This window comes from Petaurus breviceps, unplaced genomic scaffold (assembly GCF_028583685.1).
Source record: "Petaurus breviceps papuanus isolate PSGF00001 unplaced genomic scaffold, PetGlider_PUasm1.0 90977, whole genome shotgun sequence".
Lineage (NCBI taxonomy): Eukaryota > Metazoa > Chordata > Mammalia > Diprotodontia > Petauridae > Petaurus > Petaurus breviceps.
In genome coordinates, this window is record NW_027187391.1 from 38316977 (window position 1) to 38338690 (window position 21714).

General features: G+C 37.6%; 1 long non-coding RNA gene and 1 pseudogene across 4 annotated transcripts in view; both read left to right on the forward strand.

The window, feature by feature from the left end:
• Positions 1-21714, forward strand: part of LOC138152929 (uncharacterized) — a 137917-nt gene that overhangs the window by 30247 nt on the left and 85956 nt on the right. For all 4 annotated transcript variants that reach the window (XR_011166245.1, XR_011166247.1, XR_011166246.1 and 1 more), the window contains exon 2: positions 14132-14163. This is a non-coding gene — a long non-coding RNA (uncharacterized lncRNA). The remainder of the gene's footprint in view (positions 1-14131; positions 14164-21714) is intronic.
• Positions 16298-17673, forward strand: LOC138153261 (transgelin-2 pseudogene; annotated as a pseudogene).

The following is a 21714-nucleotide window of genomic DNA, read 5'->3' on the forward strand; positions in this document are numbered from 1 at the left end:
ATGTCATTTTTACTTATAAAATCATATCATTTTCTGATGCAGAACCATTTGACTGTGATATGGACTTTGGTGGCAAGAACTTTTTTTTTCAGGTCTTTAGTAGCTGTGACTATAGTACCTACCTGCAAGGGCAGTTGCCAGGCCACATTCCCACCGGCGTTACTTCCCAGGCTGTAACTTCCCCGGCCCTGGGTCAGAAGCAGATTTGGTGGTACAGCTATTCTAAGGCTCTTAGGTTCAGGATCCTGAGTTATTTCTATCTTGTTCTCAGGGGAAATGGCAGTCAAAGTGGTATTGGTGGTAGTGGTTTTATTTGCTTACCAAATTATGCCTCCTGTCTTGACTTATAGCCCTTTAATACTTTAGGTAGGCTGACTTTCTGGCCTGTATATGACAGTTGGGTTGGTTGTTGATAGGGGTGACTGACTCCTCCATAGGAGCTACTTCACCAGAGATGTATGTTGGCTATGAAGGCTATTCTGGAAGCAAAAAAAAGTTGCTCAGGGTGAGGAACAATACCACTCTTAGGGACCCTTTGCCCATCTTCCTACCGATGGCATTTGATCGACAGTTTTTGTTGGTGGTGAAGAAAGTGGGTCTTTCTCCACAAAACTTTGGCCCTTCATGGCTATTGGGGCTGAAAGTAGGTCTGGGGGTTTAGGGGAAATGGAATCTGGGTCAGTGTCCTAGGCTGTCTTTATCAATGTCTAAAGGGACTTGGTGGTCAAGGTGGTGCTGTGGTTTTATTTACTGGACACATGAGTCTTCTTGACTCTTCCTTAAGTCACCTTTCTGTTTCATCTAAACTGGATTTCCTATCTAGTTTGTGGCAGTTGGTGGCAGTGACTGGCTTTCTTTCTATAGGAACTATTTCCCTGGATGATGGATTGTGTATCTGATGTCTGTGACAGTTTTATTCCTCAGTGCAGGCTGATACCTTTTCGGCAACTAAGAGCCTTAAAGAAGCCTACACATTGTCTGTAACAATGAGAGGTTAAATAATTTGTCCAGGGTCACATAGGTAGTATGGGTCAAGCAGGAATTTGAACCTGTATCTTCCTGGATCTGAAGTTAGCTCCCTCTACTATGAAAAACTATTTTGCAAGTGGGAATAAAAGAAGGAAAAAAACTTAATTAAAACCTATTGTAAATCTCTGTTTTATTCCATAGTTTTGAGAACGGGAAAGAGGGAAGAAAGGAAGGAAGGAAGGAAGGAAGGAAGGAAGGAAGGAAGGAAGGAAGGAAGGAAGGAAGGAAGGAAGGAAACATTTTTCCTTTTAGCATTTGGGACTATGTAATAGGTGACAATTTCTTCCTAAGTGAATAGTCAGGACATTTTGAGTTAGAAGTAGCTTCTCATGCTAAAGAGAAGGATGGGGAGGGGAATGCAGAGATTTAAAAAAAAAGAGTAAAGGCCCCGAGAAAAAGAGATTGGACAATGCAGTAGAGGATCACCTTCTGGGAAGTATGCAGGGGTCCATATTTCAACCTTACATGACCAACTGAAAGATGTGCTCTCTTTTCTGAAGTTACAATTCAGGATGTGACACAATGTGTTCTGAGACTTTTCAGACTCAGGTCAGCTACCTTTTCTGGTGATTCATGCAAAAGAAACCAATGATACTGCCAGAGGCAAAATTGAAAGAACATTGTAAATCTAGGCCTATAAAAAATTAAACAATAAAACATAGGGTCTTAGGTAGTAGTATTCTTTCCTCACCACAATTCTCTGAAATAGGTACTCAAGTATTAGAATTCCTGTTTTAAAAATAAGACTCGGTACTTTGCACAGTACCTGCAAGGACGATTGCCAGGCTGCATCCCCATTGGGGTTACTTCCCAGGATGATGGTTGTGGACTCTTGGGCAAAAGCAGGTTTGGTGGTACAGCTATTCCTTTTTTTTCCATTTTTCAAATGCTTTATTAACTTCTGATTTACATCATTTATATCCACCAGATTTTGAGTTACAAATTTTCTCCCCATTTTTCCCCTACCCACTGCCCCAAAATAGCAGTCCCACAGGATATTCCCTCCTGCAATTTGCTCTCTCCCATATTTTCTCCCATACCACTTTCGACTTTTCCAGGAGGGCATGGTGGATCTCTATGCCCCAGTTCCTGTATAACTTATTTCCCAATTACATATAAAATAGTATTTATAATAGTATGTACGTATTTAAACATTTGATTTTAAAACATCAAATTCCAGATTCATTCCCTTCCTCCCTTGCCACCCTCCCTTACTGGGAAGATAAGCAGTTCACTATAGGTTGTACATTCGTAGCTAATGCAAAACAATAACATAGTAGATATATTATAAAAGACTGACTATATTTCCCTCCCTCCTATCCACCTCCTACTTGTTCTATTCTCTACTTTGATCCCATCGCTTTTCAAAAGTGTATGCTTCCAACTTCACTTTCCCCAGCCTGATCTCCCTTCTGTCAACCCCCCTCTCATCTCCTTCTCCCCTACTCTCCTGTAGGGTGAGATACCCAATTTAGTGTGTATTTCATTCCCTCCCCAAGCCAAATTCAATGAGAATGAGATTGACCCATTCCCTTTTGTCTTCCTATTCTTCTCCAACAGACAGGGGAGCTTTCATCCCAAATGCTAGGGTTTTCTCACCTGCCAGAGGTATTAGTTGGGTGCCCTCTCTGAGGCCTCCACACACTCTGGCAAGCTGGTCACGCACCCCAGAACCTCCACCCAAGACTGCAATCCAGATCAAAGCAGGTTAAAGCAAGAGCAATCATCCCTCCGATTAGTTGCTTGGTCCCCCTACAGTCTGCAGGTCAGGAGCTGAAGCTGCCGTGTGGTGCTGGCTGTACCAGACATCTCAGCAGCTTCTCTCCCTGGGGGCAAAAGCCATTCACTCCCACTTACTGGGTCCTAAAGTCCAGACTGCACTGACCTCTCACTTTGTCCTTTACATCTATGTGTTGATAATTCTGGAAACAGCCTCAGCTGCTGCTGATCTGGAGTGCCCCTGGCCGGGGGCTGGTGAGACCTGCCCTGGGGCTAAAACCTCCTGCTCACAGGGGACTGGCTTGGCTTCCAGAGCGCTGCACTGGCCGCTTGCTGCCAGCCTGCCAGGTTGTCCTCAGCAAGAGGTTAGCTTCTCTGTTTCATTTTGTGGATTCTGCAGCTCTAAAGTTTGTTTAGTATCCCCTTTTTACATGGATTGGGGAGGTGGAAGCTGGAACCACAGGGAGGTCCTGCTTCTACTCTGCCATTTTGGCTCAGTCCCCTAAGACCTGGTACAGGTATTCCTAAGGCTCTTGGGTTCAGGATGCTGGGCTATTTCCATCTGGTTTTCAGGGGTCAATATCAGAGATGTGATTTGCGCATGAATTTTTCCTAACTCCAGGGCTACTGATCTTTTCCCTATAATATTTGCCTTCTTGTTAATCACCACAATATGGTCCCATTTTCTATCTTCTTTGTTCACCCAAATTCTCAATGTCATCCAACCTTCTTAGGTGTCATGAAATTGCATGTATAAGACAAGATAGAAACTGTCTAAAGAGTATGTTGAAGTAACAAAGGGAGATAGATCACAGATTCATATTTTAAAGGGCAAGAAATGGAAACAAGGATAAGTCAATGAGACAAACTAGCATTAGAAGAGATAATAAAAGTCATCTAGTTCAAGTCTTCATTTTACAGGAGATTAAATGAGATATTCCTGGGAATGTCAGATGACTTGCCTTTGGCCACATAGTAGTAAATTTCAGAGGTAGAATTTGAACCCAGATCTTCTGATTTAAGATCCAAGTATTGTTTCATTGTGAATACTATGAGATTAAGAACATGTTGTGCCAGACTAACTTCATTTCCCCTTTAGAATGAATTACTAGATCGGGGCTGGTAAATGTAGAGTGTGAGCATGGCGTTTGACAAAATCTCCCAATATCCTTCTGTGCAAGAAGGAAAAAAAATATCTCAATGAAAATACATTTAGGAGTGTCTGGATATAGTTAACATTTTAGACCCAAAGAAATTTGTTTAATACAGTGATGCCAACTTGAATGTTTTTTTTAGTGGAATATCATAAGACTATTTCTTTATCCCTATTCTATTCAACATCCCCCCCATGGACTTGTAGGAAAATATTGACAGCATGCTTATCTAAATAGTGCATGTTATACAATTGCAGTGGATAGCTATTACATTTTAAAAATAGAACTGAGGTACAAACAACTCTACAGGTTAGAAAAATCAGCTAAAGAGAATAAAATAAAATTTAATAGAAATAGCTGTTATCATACAGATGGTTTCAGAAAATGAACTGCAATAAGATAGAAGAGATGTGGCCAGAAAGCAGGTCATATGAATAATGCCTAGAGATTTTATGGGACTGCAAATTCAGTGTGATTAATCAGTGTTAAGATATAGCCAAAAAAGATAATGTAATCATAGACAACATTAATAGTAATTTAATGCCCCAAAAGGGAAATCATAATCATGATGTATTTACTCTTATCAAACTACATCTGGGATATTATCATTAGTTCTATGAACCATGTTTTAGAAAGCATATTGACAAACTGGAATATGCCCAGGAGAGGGGTAAATAGTATATAGAGGGGACTTTAACCTATGCTGTATGAGGAATAGCATGGAAAAGAGAAGATTTAGGGTATAACTGATATCAACCCTCAAATGTATGATGTTATCATATGGAAGGTTTACCTAGGTTATCTGTGGCCCATAACTAGGACAAATAGCTGTAAGTAAACATGAAGACAATTTTAGCAATCAAAGATTTCCAGAAACAGAATGGGTAGTTCTGTTGAGAATAATATTCTTTATCATGACAAATTTTCAAAGAGAAAAGATTATATGTTGTGAGTCTGGTAGATAGGATTGGCCAGCTTTATGGCACAATGGATAGAGTGCCAGGATTGGAGTCAGGAAGACTCATCTTCATGACTTCATATCTGGCATCATACACCTACTAGCTGTGTGGGCAAGTCACTTAGCCCTGTTTGCCTCAGTTTCTTCATGTATAAAATGAGCTGGAGAAGGAAATGTAAAATCACTACAATACCTTTGCCGAAAACTCCCAAATGGGGTCACAAAGAGTTAACAAGCACAGATAGGATCAATCCTTTGAGTTTAGTTTGGATTACATGATAAGATTATAAATTTAAAGTTAGAGTAGCCTTTAGTGGTCATCTAATCCAATCTCAACATTTTACAGATGAGGAAACATTAAATGAGTTCTTCAAAGTCCCACATTTGTTAAACAATAGGACCTTGATTTGGACCCAGGTTATCTGACTACAAACCCTGAACTTTTTCTACCACATCAGTGTGATGTGGTGGTAGAAGGCAGTATGCCTCTCAGATGATTTATGAGGTGTCTTTTATCTCTGTATTTTTATGATTATATATCACTGATTTGATATTTCCCATGGGTTCCATTATGAACAACCTTTAAGAATGTTATAAAGTTTTCTGGAGAGATAAATAGCACATTCATGGAAACCTCCAAAGTGACATTTTATCTTCTAATTACACTTTCATGTTGAAATTTTCTTTTGTCTCCATATGAATTCTTATGAGTTTTTTTTTATTTGTCTGACTGAAGATGTTTACAATGCAAATCCTATGTGCTGAGCAAGTAGAGTAGGTGTTTGACAAAAGAATTGAAACCAAAGAATGTAGATAGACTGAAAATAACTTATTATTGCATTGCTTTGTATTCCTCTCTAGATAGACACAGGTGCCAAGATGCAGATGGTTTTAAGTACAATCATATGTTTACTCCTAATATTTTCATCATTTGCTTTTAACTGTGTTACCATACTTTCAGATTTCATATCATATCATGAATATTATCATATCCATTTTACAATTGAAGAAACAGAATGGTTAAATGGTTTACCCTCATAAGCAGATGGTAGAGTTGATAGAGGGCTGGGTCAGCAAATTTTGATAGAGTCAGCAAAATTTGAGTTCAAATCCAACTTCATACACTTATTAGCTATGTGACCCTGGTCAAGTCACTTAACCTCTATCTGCCTATGCTTCCTCAGGGATAATTACAACATTTACCTCCAAGGGTTGTAGTGAGCATCAAAAGAGATAATATTTGTAAAGCTAAATAATAGATTCTATATAAATCTTAGTAGTAGTAGTGTAGTAATAGTAGTAGTAGTAATAGCGACAGCAGCAACAGCAGTAGTGTGTCTCATCAATAATTTAAGTACAGAATCCAAGGGAAGAATGCAAACCACCACACCAGACTGCTTCTTAATGTAATCAATCAATCAATAAACAAACAAAAATTATTTATAACTGGCATTTATATAAGACTTTTCAAAATCTGTAAACCATTCTGCATGTATTATGCCCTTTGAGTCTCACAATAACCCTATGAAGTAGATATTATGAAGCTTATTTTTAGAGGAGTAAACTGAGGCTCATCATAGGGAATGGAAAGTGAATAAGCATTTATGTAGTGTCAACCATGTGCCAAGCAATTTTTGCAATTATTTTCTCATTTCTCATTACAATAACCTTGCAAAGAAGATGCTATTATTATCTCCACTTTGCAGTTGAAGGAAAAAGTAAAAATAGTGTTCTGATGACTTGCCCTGGGTCACACAGCTAAAAAGTATATAAGTTAAAATTTGAATTCAGATCTTGCTCACTTCAGGCTTGGCACTCTTTTGCCATGCCACCAACTACCTCATAGTTGTTCAATGACTTGTACACGGTAACGTGGGCAACAAATATGGAATTTGAACCTAAAACTTCAGACCTGAACCCAGTAGTACACTGTAATAATTCAGTGATGGTATCATTTCTTTTTACAAGAAAGGCTGGGAAGTAGTGAATTTGTCCCAATAGTAACATCTTTAAAATGCCAATTTGGGTGATCTGTATTATTCAGATTGGATCTAGGATACTTTCCCACAAGTTAGCTGCCTTCCCTGTTCCTCATTCCCGTCACAAATCAGATACATGGAAATTCTTGACTTTGACAAGAAGACAGGCTTTCTTACCTAGCTAAAGTAACTAGAAATAGAAAGAGATGAAAGAAAACTATGAAGAAACTTGTGACACAGATTTTGGAGAAAAATGTTGTGATCTTTAAAAATCAGTGAAATGCCCTAGTTTGTTTTGCCTTTATTTTCTTCCTTTCCCATTGTTTCAATTGCCTAGATTCATGTTTACTTTTAATCCACAAGAATAGCTACTGCTATTAGCAATAGTTTTCTTCTTGTCTCATAATATCTATTCGAAATATAATGATTTGTGCTCAGATAGTCTCTTTATCCTGAGAAATGTGAATAATTTTAATTCACAAGAACTTTAATGCATACCTTTTAAGGTAAAATCAGTGAGAATTCAAATATCCTTTGCATTTCTCTTAATTTTTATGACTTTTCATATTAAGAATGAGCACATCCTAGAGGTCTGGATGCTGTGGCAGGCAGAGGCCGGGATGCCACAGCAAGCAGAGGCCCAGACAAGGTCTGATCAATGTGACGGCAAGTTGACCCACTAAACACAAGGGCCACTGCCAGGCCTATCACCGCAGGCCTGGGACTGGATGGAGCAGGGTAAGAGTCAAATGCAGGGCCCCTGGCATGGGCAGCAGCTATTCCTGGGACTACCAATCCACAGCCTAGAAATTTAAAAAGCCCCTATCTGGACATCCAGGTACCAGCATGGCAGAGCAAACCCTAGCTGCTCCAATCCCCCCTCTGATCCTGAAACCATAGTAGTTATTGCCCCTGGGCAAAACTTTAAAAAGTAAAGTTTTGGGAACCCTAGAGCAAGGGCATAGCTAGCACCCTGCCTCAAAATGGGTAAAAAGCAGACTGCAAAGACAAAGACTCTGGAGTCCTACTATCCTGAGAAGGAGGAAACTAATTCAGGGGGAGACAGTGCTGACTCCACACCCACAGCTGAAGCCTCAACAGGGAACTGGTCTCAGGCACAGAAAGTATTCCTAGATGAGCTCAAAAGGGACTTTGAAAACCAAATTAGAGAGATAGAAGATAAAATGAATAATTCTTTTAAAATCAAAATTGCAAAATTAGAAAAAAAACATTACAATGAAGAAAACAGCTCCTTAAAAAGAAAAAATGTGTGAAATGGAAAAAGGAGTTCCAAAAACTAAGGAAAATAATTCGCTAAAAACTAGAATCAATCAAATTGAAGCAAATAATTCTATGAGGAACCAAGAATTAGTCAAACAAAACATCAAGAATGAAAAATTAGTAAAAGAGGTAAAATAACTCAAGGGAAAAAATAACTGACATGGAAAACAGATCCAGGAGAGATAATCTGAGAATCATATACCTACCAGAAAATCATGCTGAAAAAATGAGCCTGGACAACATCTTCCAAGAGCTCATCAAGGGAAACTGCCCTGATATACCAGAGGATAAAATAGAAATCGAGACAATCCACTGGTCACCTCCTGAAAGAGATTCCAAATTGAAAAGTCTGTGAAATGCGGTGGCCAAACTCCAGAACTAAGAGGTAAAGGAGAAAATACTAAAAGCAGCCAGAAAGAAACAATTTAAATATCGCGAGTGAGGATCACACAGGATCTGGCAGCTACTACACTGAAAGATGGGAGGAAGTGGAATACAATTTTTCACAAGGCAAAAGAGCTTGGGTTACAACCAAGGATCACCTACCCAGCGAAACTGAATATATTCTTCCAGGCAAGGAGATGGACTTTCAATGATATAACGGATTTCTAGACCTTCCTGATGAAAAAGCCAGAGCTCAATGGAAAATTCAACCTCCAATTACGAGATGCAAGAGAGACATAGAAAGGTAAACAAGGAAGAAACACACACCCCCTATTATTTAATAAGAGCAAACTGTTTATAGGCAAGTAAAAGGATATAGGTATAAATTACACAAAATAAACATAAAAAACCTTTATTAAGGGCTACAAAGGGATTGTAATGGAAGAAGAGGAAAGAATGAAGCAGAAAAGTATAAATTATACCTCACAAAGAGGCATAAAAGCAATATAATAGAAGGAAATAAAGGAGGGAGATGAGCATTATATGGGCTTTTCCCTCATTGGTTCTGGTGCAAGGAGGGAATAACAAAACCAGTTAAGCATAGGACTTTATCGATAAGAGACACAAAACGTATCATAATAGAGGGAAAGAGGGGAGGGAGAGGAGCTTTACATGAGTTCTATTTTTGTCAGTCTTGGTTCAAAGAAGAAATAACATACTACATTAAGTGTAAAAATCTATCATACCCTAAAAGTAGTAGGAGGGGAAAAGGCTTAAGAAGGGGGGGGGGCGTAGAAGGGAGGGAAGAAATGAGATGGGAAGGAGAGGAAAAGGGAGGGGGGCTCGTAAGAAGTGAATATTGAGGGAAGGTGGTTAAAAGGAAAACTCTTAAGGAGGTGAAGGGAAAAGGGGAGAAAAATAAAAGCATAAACAGGGGAGGGAATAGGATGGAGGGAAAGAGACAGATAGTAATCATAACTGTGAACATGAATGGGATGAACTCTCCCATAAAACAGAGGCAGATAGCAGAATGGATTAAAAATCAAAATCCTACAATATGCTGTTTACAAGAAACACATCTGAAACAGAGGGATACACACAGGGTAAAGGTAAAAGGCTGGAGCAAAATATATCATGCCTCAACTAAAGTAAATAAAAAAAAAACAGGGGTAGCAATCCTTATTTCAGATAAAGCAAAAGGAAAAATTTATTTAATTAAAAGAGATAAGGCAAAAAGTGAAGCAATATCATTACTTAACATATAGGCACCAAGTGGTATAGCATCCAAAATCCTAGAGGAAAAGGTAAAGGAATTGGGGGAAGAAATAGATAGCAAAACTATACTAGTGGGGGACCTTAATCTCCCCCTCTCTGAACTTGATGAATGTAACCTCAAAATAAACAAAAAAGAAGTTAAGGAGGTGAATAGAATTTTAGAGAGGCTAGATATGATAGATCTCTAGAGAAAATTGAATGGGAATAAAAAGGATTATACCTTCTTCTCAGTGGTACATGGCACATACAAAAATTTGACTATGTACTAGGACATAAAAACCTCACAATTCAGTACAGAAAGGGAGAAATATTAAATGCATCATTCTCAGATCATGATGCAATAAAATCATAGTAATAAAGGGCCATGGAAAGATAGACTAAAAACTAATTGGAAAGTAAACAATTTAATCCTAAATAACGAGTGGGTCAAACAAGAAATTATAGAAACAATCAGTAACTTTATTCAAGAGAATGACAATAATGAGACAACATACCAAAATTTATGGGATGCAACAAAGGCAGTTATTAGGGGAATTTTATATCCTTCAGTGCATACATGAATAAATTAGAGAAAAGGGAGATCAATGAATTTGGAATGCAATTGAAAAAGCTAGAAAAAGAACAAATTGAAAATCTGCAATTAAATACTAAATTAGAAGTAATGAAAACCAAAGGAGAGATTAATAAAATTGAAATTAAGAAAACTATTGAAGTAATAAACTAAGAGCTGGTTTAATGAGTAAACCAATAAAATTGATAGAACCTTAGCCAATATGATAAAAAAAGAAAGAAGGAACCCAAATTATGAGTATCAAAAATGAAAAGGGTGAATCTACCTCCAATGAAGAGGAAATTAAAACAATAATAAGTAATTATTTTGCCAAATTATATGCACATAAATTTGGCAATCTTAGTGAATTAGATGAATATTTACAAAAATATAAGTTGCCCAGATTAACTGAAGAGGAAGTAAATTACTTAAATAACCCTATCTCAGAAAAATAATTTGAACAAGCCATCAGTGAACTCCCTAGGAAAAATATCCAGGGCCAGATGGATTTACTAGTGAATTCTATCCAACAGTTAAAGAGCAATTGATTCAAATACTCTATAAACTATTTGGGAAAATTAGTGAAGAGGGAGTCTTACCAAATTCTTTTTATGCCACACACATAGTACTGATATCTAAATCAGGAAGAGACAAAACAGAAAAAGAAAATTATAGACCAATTTACCTCATGAATATAGATGCAAAAAATTTTAAATAAAATAATAGCAAAAAGACTACAGCAACTGATCACAAGAATAATACACTTTGATCAGGTAGGATTTATTCCAGGAATGCAAGGATGGTTTAATATTAGGAAAACCATCAGTATAATTAATCATATCAACAATAAAAGTAGCAGAAACCACAATTATCTCAATAGATGCAGAAAAGGCTTTTGACAAAGTACAATATCCATTCCTATTAAAAACACTAGAAAGTATAGGAATTAATGGATCTTTCCTCAAAATAATAAGTAGCATCTATTTAAATCCATCAGCAAGTATTATATGTTATGAAGATAAGCTAGAAGCATTTCCAATAAGATTAGGGGTGAAACAATGGTGTTCACTATCACCCTTCTTATCGAATCTGGTACTAGAAATATTAGTGGTAGCAATTAGAGAAGAAAAAGAAATCAAAGGAATCAAATTAGGCAAAGAAGAGAAGTTATTCTTTTCAGATGATGTGATGATATACTTAGAGAATCCTAAAAAATCAATTAAAAAACCACTTGAGACAATAAATAAATTTGGCAAAATTTCAGGATATAAAATCAACCCACATAAATACTTGGCATTACTGTATATTTCTAATGAAATCCAAAAGCAAGAGATAGAGAAATCCCATTTAAAATTACTGTAGATATTATAAAATATTTGGGAATCTATCTGCTACAACAAACTCAGGACCTATATGAACACAACTACAAAACACTTTTCACACAAATAAAGTCAGATCTAACTAATTGGAAAAACATCAATTGCTTATGTCTAGGTTGGGCTAATATAATAAAATTACAATTTTACCTAAATTAAATTACATATTTATTGCCATACCAATCAAATTACCAAAAAATACTTTATAGAACTACAAAAAATAGTAAAAAAAATTCATTTGGAAGAACAAAAGGCTCAGAATATCAAGGGAATTAATGAAAAGAAATGCTTGGGAAGCTGGCCTAGCTGTACCAGATTTTAATCTGTATTATAAAGCATCAGTCATCAAAGCAACTTGGTACTGTCTGAGGAATAGTACAATGGATCAATGGGATAGATTAGGCACACGAGACTCAGCAGTCAATGAGTATAATAATCTACCCTTTGATAAACCCTAAGACTCTAGTTTTTTGGGATAAGAACTCACTATTTGACAAAAACTATTGGGAAAACTGGAACATAGTATGGCAGAAACTGGGCATAGACTAGTATCTAACACTATATACCCAAATTAGGTTTAAATGGGCCCATGATCTAGGTATAAAGTATGATACTGACAATAATCTGGGAAAGCAAGGAATATTTTACATGCCAGATTTATGGGGAGGGAAAGCCTTCATGACCAAAAAAGAATTAGAGAGAAATAAAAAAAATTGTTTACATGAAATCGAAAAGCTTCTGTACAAACAAAGCCAATATAACCAAGATAAAGAGGGAACTTGAAAACTGGGAACGAATTTTTACAACCAATGTTTCTGATAAAGGCCTCATTTCTAAAATATACAGAGAATTGAGTCAAATCTATAAGAATACAAGTCATTATTCCCGAATTGATAAATGGTCAAAGGTTATGAATAAGCTGTTCTCAGAAGAAGAAATTAAAGATATCTATAAGCATATGAAAAAATGCACTGTCACCATTGATTAGAGAAATGCAAATCAAAACAACTCTGAGGTACCACATCTTAGCAGTCAGATCGGCTAAGATTACAAAAGAGGAAAATGATAAATGCTGGAGAGGATGTGGAAAAATTGGAACACTAATACATTGCTGGTGGAGTTGTGAACTGATCCAACCATTCTGGAGAGCAATCTAGAACTATGCCCAAAGAGCTATAAATAACTTCATGTCCTTTGACCCAATAATGCCACTTCTAGGGTATCTTAAAGACATCATAGAAGCGAGAGGAAGACCCATATGTACAAAAATATTTATAGTGGCTCTTTTTGTGGTGGTAAAGAACTGGAAATTAAGGGAATGCCCATCAATTGGGGAGTGGTCAAACAAGTTATGGTATATGAATGTAATGGAATACTATTGCACCATAAGAAACGAAGAGCAGATGGACTTCATATTTACCTGGAGAGACTTATATGAACTGATGCTGAGTAAGAAGAGCAGAACCAGGAAAAATTTGTACACAATTACAGATACAACGTATGTGTGACAACCAACTTTGATAGATTGAACTCCTCTCAGAAATGCAGGGCTATAAGTGAACTCCAAAAACCTCATGTTGGAGAAAGATGTCTATATTCAGAGAAAGAACCAGAAAGAACAGAGTTTGAATGCAGATTGAAGCAAATTACCTGTTCTCTTGCTTTTTCTTGTTTGCTTTTATTTCCTTTTTCCCATTGTTCATTCCATCAGATATAATCCTTCTTTATAACCTGACCAATGTCTAATGTGATATTATCTGCAGTTCCTATACCTGATTATATGCTACCATGGGGTGGGGAGGGACAGGAGGGGAAGAAAATTTGAAACTCAAAGAACTGGGGAACTGAATCTTGTAAACCAAAAGTAAATGAACAAATTAATAAAGACAAAAAAAAATAATGAGCACATCCTAGTCTTCCAAGTATTATCAAGAAACAAATAACATCCCTAAACCGAACTTATGAATCATTTATAATGCCTTTTATGAACAAGAAAGTGGTTAAGCACTGATCATTTCCTTGTCTAGAAAGGAGACACTCATCTCAGAGTCAGTCAACATCATATAGTACATGTACAATGAATTTGAAGAAAGTATGACCTGATTTTAAATTCTGGTTCTACTACTTATAACCTAAGTTACCCTGGGCTTGTCACTGCACTCTCAAGTTCTCATCTAGAAAATGATGGAATAAATAAGAAGAGTAAAGAATCACAGAATTTTAGAGTTGAAATACCCACTCAATTCATTACAAAATAAGTAATCCTCACTCTAACATGCCTAGCAATTCATCATCTATTCTCTCCTTGAACTTTTCCAATGATGGAACCCCTTCCCCTGAACTCTTAAAATAGTTCATTCTACTTTTGAACACCTCTAATTTGTGTGAAGTGTTTACTGACATCAAGCCTTAATTTCTTTCTGCAGATTCTTCACATTGTTGCTGATTCTGCCCCCAGGTGAGTCTGACCCCAGTCTTTCCTTCTCCCGGTTAAATAGCCACACTTTGTGTCCTCATGTGGCATAGATTCAAGATCCTTAACTATCCTGGTTGTTCACATCTAGAAATACACTATCATTTTATCAAAATCCTTCCTAAACTGTGATTCACAGCATTGAACCCAATACTCCAGATTTGGTCTTATCAGGACAAAATAGAGTAAAGTGGCTTCCATATTTCTGGAAGCTAGTAGGCTTTTCTTAATGCAGACTAAATGTCATATAACCATTTCCCCCCATCTTATACATGTGAAACCAACTTTTTTAAAGTAAGCATAAGAGTTTTGATTTAACCTTGTTGTTTCAACTTCTTAAATTCAGTTCAATATCATTGCATTTAGAGAATTTTTTAGAAGTTGATACTGTCTGTTAGCTTTCAGTCATCTGCAAATTTGATATACATATCAAATACAGAATTATCCAAGTTGTGGATACAAAAAGGTAACCTTCCCAAGGCTATCTATACATACCTGGAAAGTTGTATTGAAATATTACTACTAAGATAACATTGAAGCATTACAAATACTCACTGTGTGTCCACTAGGCCAGTTTCTTATCCAGTATGATTGCATTATAATCTAATCTATATTTCTCTATGGTTTTTACAGGCATAGCAGGAAAGATTATTACACACTTTAGTTAAATCTAGGTAAACTATGTCTAAAACTTTCTCAGCAGCTGTCAGTTTAATAACTCTTTTGAAAAAGTAAATGAATTTGGTCTGGAGTGATCTGTTCTTGATAAAATCATTCTGAATCTCTGTTATCTATCCAGACCATTCTTTTAATAGTGATTTTTAAAATATCCCTGAAAAAAAGAAGTGAATCCCACTGACCAATAGTTTACAGACTCAATTTTCTTCCCCCTGCCTTTTATTCTAAATAGAGACACCATTTGGCTGTGCTCAATCCTGCATTACCTTTCTCATTCTTACATTAGCATAGTGGTCATGTCTACTAGTTCTTTCAGTATCTGAGGAAATAGTTCATCTGGTACAGATGACCTCGATTCATCTAAAGCTTCTTGGTCCTCAGTTACTACATGTTCATTTGTCTTGGTCATCAACTACCAGTGAACTAGTGAATGCAATTAAAGTAAGATTTTTGACCCCTTTAAAATTTGTCTTTTCTTTAGCAAAGCAGATCAAAGAACCTGTGCTAGCAGGCTATCTTGAGTGTGCTAGGTGTTTATTACTACAGGGTCCTTTGCTGGAACTTGGTATAGGACCCTGTTGCATTGCTTAAAAACCCAGGTTTCAATCCTGGTTTGTAGTCTTAGGTTGCAGTCCCAGGGCAAGGAGAAACACTAACAGACCAGACTCTGTAGATAGAGAGGTGGGGAGACCCTGGTTACAGCTCCAGGGTGGAAAAAGTAACCTTGTTGTCACTCACAGATGAGACCATAGACCAGCAAAATAGAAAACACACCTCTCAGATTATACCACCTTGAAACTGAAAACTTACAGTACCTCAGAATTAGCTCTGAAATCAGCTACACAAAAATTTGAAAATTAAGACAGTCCTCCCAGCATCCTGGGAACAGAGACCAACTTTTGTATGAAGTTAAAAGTCAAGAAGTAGACTGGAAAAATTAGAAAAAAAAGAGCAAGAAGTAAAAGAACCTGGCCATAGGAAGTTACTATTGATGATAGGAAAGATAAAGGCACAAACACAAAATCAGAGTTGCTACGTTCAAAGCCTCAAAGGAAAAAAACAAAAACAAAAACATGAATTGTTCTCAGGTTCAACAAGAGTCCTGGTAAAGCTCAAAAAGGATTTTAAAAATCAAATAAGAGAGAGGTGACAAATCATGAAAGGAATGCAAGTGAAGGAAAAATACCATGAAAAAGAGCTAATTGCTTGGTAAAAGAGGTGCAAATAAATTCTGAAGAAAATGAAACCTTAAATAAAAGAATACTCCATACATTAAAAGAAATGCAAATTCACTTAAGAGAATTCCTTAAAAAGCGGAATTGTACAAATAGAGAAAAAGATGTTCACTGACGAAAATAGTTCCGGGGCCACTCACTGCATGCTGCACCCCAGCCCCTTACATATCCACGTTATCGCATCCACAGCCTCACGGTCAAGATACCTGCATCACCATCTCAGAATGGCCAACAGGGGACCTGCTTGCAGACTGAGCCTGGAGGTACCGCAGAAAATTGAGAAGCAGTATGATGCTGATCTGGAGCAGATTCTCATTCCGTGGATTACCACACAGTGCCACAGGGATGTCGGGAGGCCCCAGCCTGGGCGAGAGAATTTCTAAAACTGGCTCAAAGATGGCACGGTGCCATGTGAGCTCATCAATGGGCTATCCCCTGAAGGCCAGGGCCTGGTAAAGAAGATCCAGGATTCAGGCATGGCCTTCAAAGAGATGGAACAGATTTCTTACTTCTTACAGGAGGCAGAGTGCTATGGCATCAATGCCACTGATATCTTCCAAACTGTGGACCTCTAGGAAGGAAAGAATATGGAATGTATGCAGTGGACACTGATGAACCTGGGTGGGCTTGCAGTGGCTGAAGGTGATTGGTTCTTCTCTGGAGATCCTAACTGGTTCACTAAGAAGTCCAAGGATAATCCCCGAAAATTCACAGATAACCAGCTGCAGGAGGGCAACAATGTCATCGGGCTGCAGATGGGCACCAACAGTGAGGCCTCTCAGGCAGGCATGATTGGATATAGGATGCCACACCAGATACTCTTATCACCATTCTACCTCACTCTCTCTTGAATGGTTAATCTATTTCTAGCAGAGACATTCCTAGGAAGCCTGTGGAACTCTCAAGTCCCTTCTGTTCCAGCTCTTCCTCTTCCCTGCCTACTGCTATCCATTGGTGGCATGCTTCTCCTGTTGTGCCTACAGGTACTGAGCAATGCCTTCTCACCTTGAATTTACTATGAAACACACCCTGTCCCCCAAATCAGCAAAACTGGACCAACCGCCCCATCCTCCCGTCTGTACCAAAACTGGGGAGTACTGACCCCTTCAACATTCCTGTTCATTCTCCCATACTGGTTTGTCCACTCATTTGGGAATTTTGCACTCATAGAGACATTTTTTAAGCCAGGGTTCAGGGCACTGCCTTGAAAGGAGCTGACATGGACCAATTTCTCTTCTACAAGGTTGTTCTTTCTCCTCCCTCCACTGCCATCCTTGCTAATGTGGGGAATTAATTTATAGGGAGGGGCCTATGGTGGCTGCTGTCCTGGCCACAGCTGGAATTTGAAAGCCACACATCTGGGTAGGCCTCTCTTTGGCAGGGGTCTCTTTTTCCCTCAGTCTCTCCCTTCTTGGCATTCTCTTCAGTTGATTCCCTTCTTTATCCAGTGGCCTGAGACAGGGTTAGGGTGGTAGTGGACATCCTTGCCTTGTCTTTTCTCCTCCATCCTTCTCCTTTTCCAAAAAAGGCCCACCCAAAATCTGATACCTGAGGAATGTGAGTTGCTGATCTGAATAAAGATTCCCAGTCTTTGAAAAACAAATAGTCTCAGGGGCAAAGTCAAGATGGTGGAGTAGAAACAGGACTTCTGCATGGCTCCTGCTTCCACCTCCTCCAATTTATTTAAAAAATGACTCTAAACAAACTTTGGAGATAAAGAACCCACAAAATGACAGAGAGAATCTAACTTCTGGCTGAAGACAGTCTGGCAAGCTGGCAGGAAGGGGCCAGAACAGTGCTCTGGGAGGCTAGTCCCGCCCTGAGTGAGCCTGGGGATTTAGCCTCAGGGAGGACACAACCGTTAGCCACCGTCTGGGGGGATTTTAGATCACTAGCAGCTGTGGCACTTTCCAGAATTATCAACCCATAAAGGCTAAGGACAAAGTTAGAAGTCAGTGCAGTATGGGCATTGGGAACTGGGAGTTGGGGAGTGAGGACTGGCTTTCAGCACCTTGAAGGACAAGCTGCTGAGGTACTGACACCATGCAGCCACTGCCACATGCCTGCTTCAGAGCTCCTGTCTTGCAGATTGTAGGGGGACCAAGGAACCAGTCTGAGGGGTAATCACTCTTGCTTTAACCTGCTTGGATCTGGATCACTGTCTAGGGTGGAGGTTGTGGGGTTCATGACCAGTTTGCCAGAGCATTTGGAGGCTTTAGAGAAGGAACCCAACAAATAGCTCCAGCAGCTGAGAAAACCCAAGCAATTGGGACAAAGCTCCCCTTTCTGGTAGCAGAGTTCTACTGTGGCTAAAATATCAAAAGTAAAATAATTGAGTGGCAACATGAGCAAGGAAAGAAAGCAGAGCAATTTGACATTAGACACCTATTTTGGGGACAAAAAGGATCAAAGCATGGAAAAGGAAGAAGATGATGAAGTCAGAACTCCTGCAGCAAAAGCTTCCATCAAAAGAAAAATTGGGAAAGGAAATAATGATGCAAGAAAATTATGAAATTAGAGTAAAAAAATTGGTTGAAGAAAAGATTACCTTAAAAATAGACTAACTCAAATGACAAAAGAGGCTTAAAAAGCCAATGAGGAGAAGAGTGCATTAAAAAGCCAAGTTGGCCAGATGGAAAAAGAATCTCAGAAGGTCACTGAAGAGAATCATTCCTTCAGAATTAGATTAGAGCAAATGGAAGCTAGTGACTTTATGACGAATCAAGATACTATTAAACTGATCCAAACAAATGAAAAAAAAATAGAAGGCAATGTGAAATACCTCATAGGAAAAAACACTGACCTGGAAAATAGATTCAGGAGAGATAATTTGAAAATTATTGGACTACCTGAAAGCCATGATCAAAAAACAAACAAACAAACAAAAAACTAGAAATCATCCTTCAAGAAATTCTCAAGGAAAATTGCCCTGATGTTTTAGAACCAGAGGGCAAAATAGAGGTTGAAAGAATCCACTGATCACCTCCTAAAAATGATCCCCAAAAGAAAACTTCTAGGAATATTATAGCCAGGGTCCGGGGTTCCCAGATCAAGGAGAAAATATTACAAGGAACAAGGAAGAAACAATTTGAATATTGTGGAAACACAATCAGGACAACACAGAATCTGGCAGCTTCCTCACTGAGGGATTGCAGGGCTTGGAATATGGTGTTCAGGAGGTAAAAGGAGCAGGGATTAAAACCAAGAATCACAAACTCAGCAAAACTGAGTATCATTTTTCAGGGGAAAATATGGTCATTCAATGGCATACAAAACTTTCAAGCAATCTTGATGAAAAAACCAGAGTTGAATAGAAAATGTGACAGATACAAGAAGCATGAGAAGGCAAACAGGGGAAAGAAATCATAAGGATCTTTTCAAAGTTGAACTATTTACATTTCTCCATGGAAAAATGATAATTGTAACTTATGAAACTTTTCTCAGTATGAGAATAGTTGAAGGGAATATATATATAGATATATAGATATATAGATATGTATATGTATACATACTTATATATGTCTATATAGGAGGTTGTATGGGCATATGAATACATATGTATGTGTATGTATGTGTACAGGTATACATAGACAGAGGGCACAGGAACAATTGAATAGGAAGGGATGATACTTAAAGGTGAAATTAAGAGATGAGAGAGGAATATAATGAGAGGAGATGGGGAGAGACAGAATGGGGTAAACTATGTTATATAGAAGAGGCAAGGGAAATTGGTTACAATGGAGGGGAAGAATAGGAAGGCAAAAGGGAATGGGTCAACCTTATTGTCATTGAATTTGCCTTAGGGAGGGAATAACATACACACTAAATAGATTATCTTACCCTATAGGGGAGTAGGAGGGAAGGGGATGGGGGGGGATGATGGAAGAGAGGACATGCTGGAGGAGAGAGAAGTTGGAAGCACCCACTTTTGAAAAGGCACAGGATCAAAGTAGAGAATAGAACAAGTAGTGGGGGGGGATAGGATGGAGGCAAATATAGTCACTATTTCACAATATATCCACTATGGAAATTTTTGCATAGCTACACATGTACAACCTATATTGAATTGCTTATCTTCCCAGTAAGGGTAGATGTTGAGGAAGTGAAAGAATCTGGAATTCAAAGATTTAAAATCAAATGTTTAAATCTATTTATTTATATTATTATTATTATTATTATTATTATTATTATTGTTTGACATGTACCCAGGAAATAAGATATACAGGCACTGGGGCATAGAGATCCACTGTGCCCTACTGGAAAGTAGGAGGGGTGTGTGGGAAGATATGAGAAAGAACAGATTGGAGGAGGGGATATTCAATGGGATCATTGTTTTGGGGTGGTGGGTAGGGGAAAAATGAGGAGAAAATTTGCTACTCAAAATCGTTTAGAAATGAATGATGTAAACTAAAAATTAAAAAAGAGAAAAATATAGTTTTACATAAAGAATAAAATGAAAAAAGTTATAAAATATACCATTTTTGCTTTGCATTTAATTACCATATTTTATTAAAAATACTCTATAGAACTGGGGTTTGCTGGAGCCAGCTTGTTCTATTTATTGTGAAAGTTGATTATTAAATTATCAGTGGGAGCATTTAGACTTTGGAAATTGACAAACACTACAAATCAGGTTTGAATTTGTTTTGCTGACTTCTAGACATAATAAATTGTTGGAGAAAATGGTAATAATTAAACTTTTAAAATGTGAAAATAAAAAGCCATTAGTGATTTAAAAATTAGAATTGGCTTAGTAAAAGCTAATGGTTCAATGAGACATCAAGAAACAATCAAGCCATATCAAGAGAATTGAAAAATTTGAATATATGAAATATCTAGTTAGAAAACAAGTGACCTTGTTCAATATCATTGAAGTGATAATTTAAGAAAAAAAGCCACGATCAAAAAAGAATCTACATGTCATAATTGAAAACACACACACACACACACACACATATATATATATATATATATATATATATATATATATATATATATATATATATAACTGTCATGACTTCCTAGAACCAGAATATAAAATAGATATTTTTTCTAAACTACAGTGATTACTTCCTGAAAGAGATCCCAAAATGCCAACTATTCCACAGCTTCCAGGCCAACAAGGAAACAATGCAAGATGCCAGAAAGAAACAATTCAAATATTATGGAGCAACAGCTAGGATTACATAGGATTTAACAGCTTCTACTTTAAAGGATCAGAGGGTGTGGAATGTGATATTCCAGAAGGCAAAGGAGCTAGGATTAAAACCAAGAATCACCCACTCTGAAAACCTGACAATAATGTTTAGGGGAAAGATGGATATTCAATGCAATACAGGACTTTTAAGCATTCCTTATGAAAAGAATGGAGCTAAATAGAAAATTTGACATTCAAGCACAAGATTCAAGTAAAGCATAAAAAAGTAAACAGGAGGGGCAGCTAGGTCGTGCAGTGAATAGTGCACTGGCCCTGGAGTCAGGAGGATCTGAGTTCAAATCTAGCCTCAGACACTTAACACTTACTAGTGGTGTGACCTTGGGCAAGTCAGTTAACCCCAATTGCCTTGCTTCCCCCCCTCCAAAGAGAAAAAAAAAGCAATAATGAAAGACAAATTATAAAGTA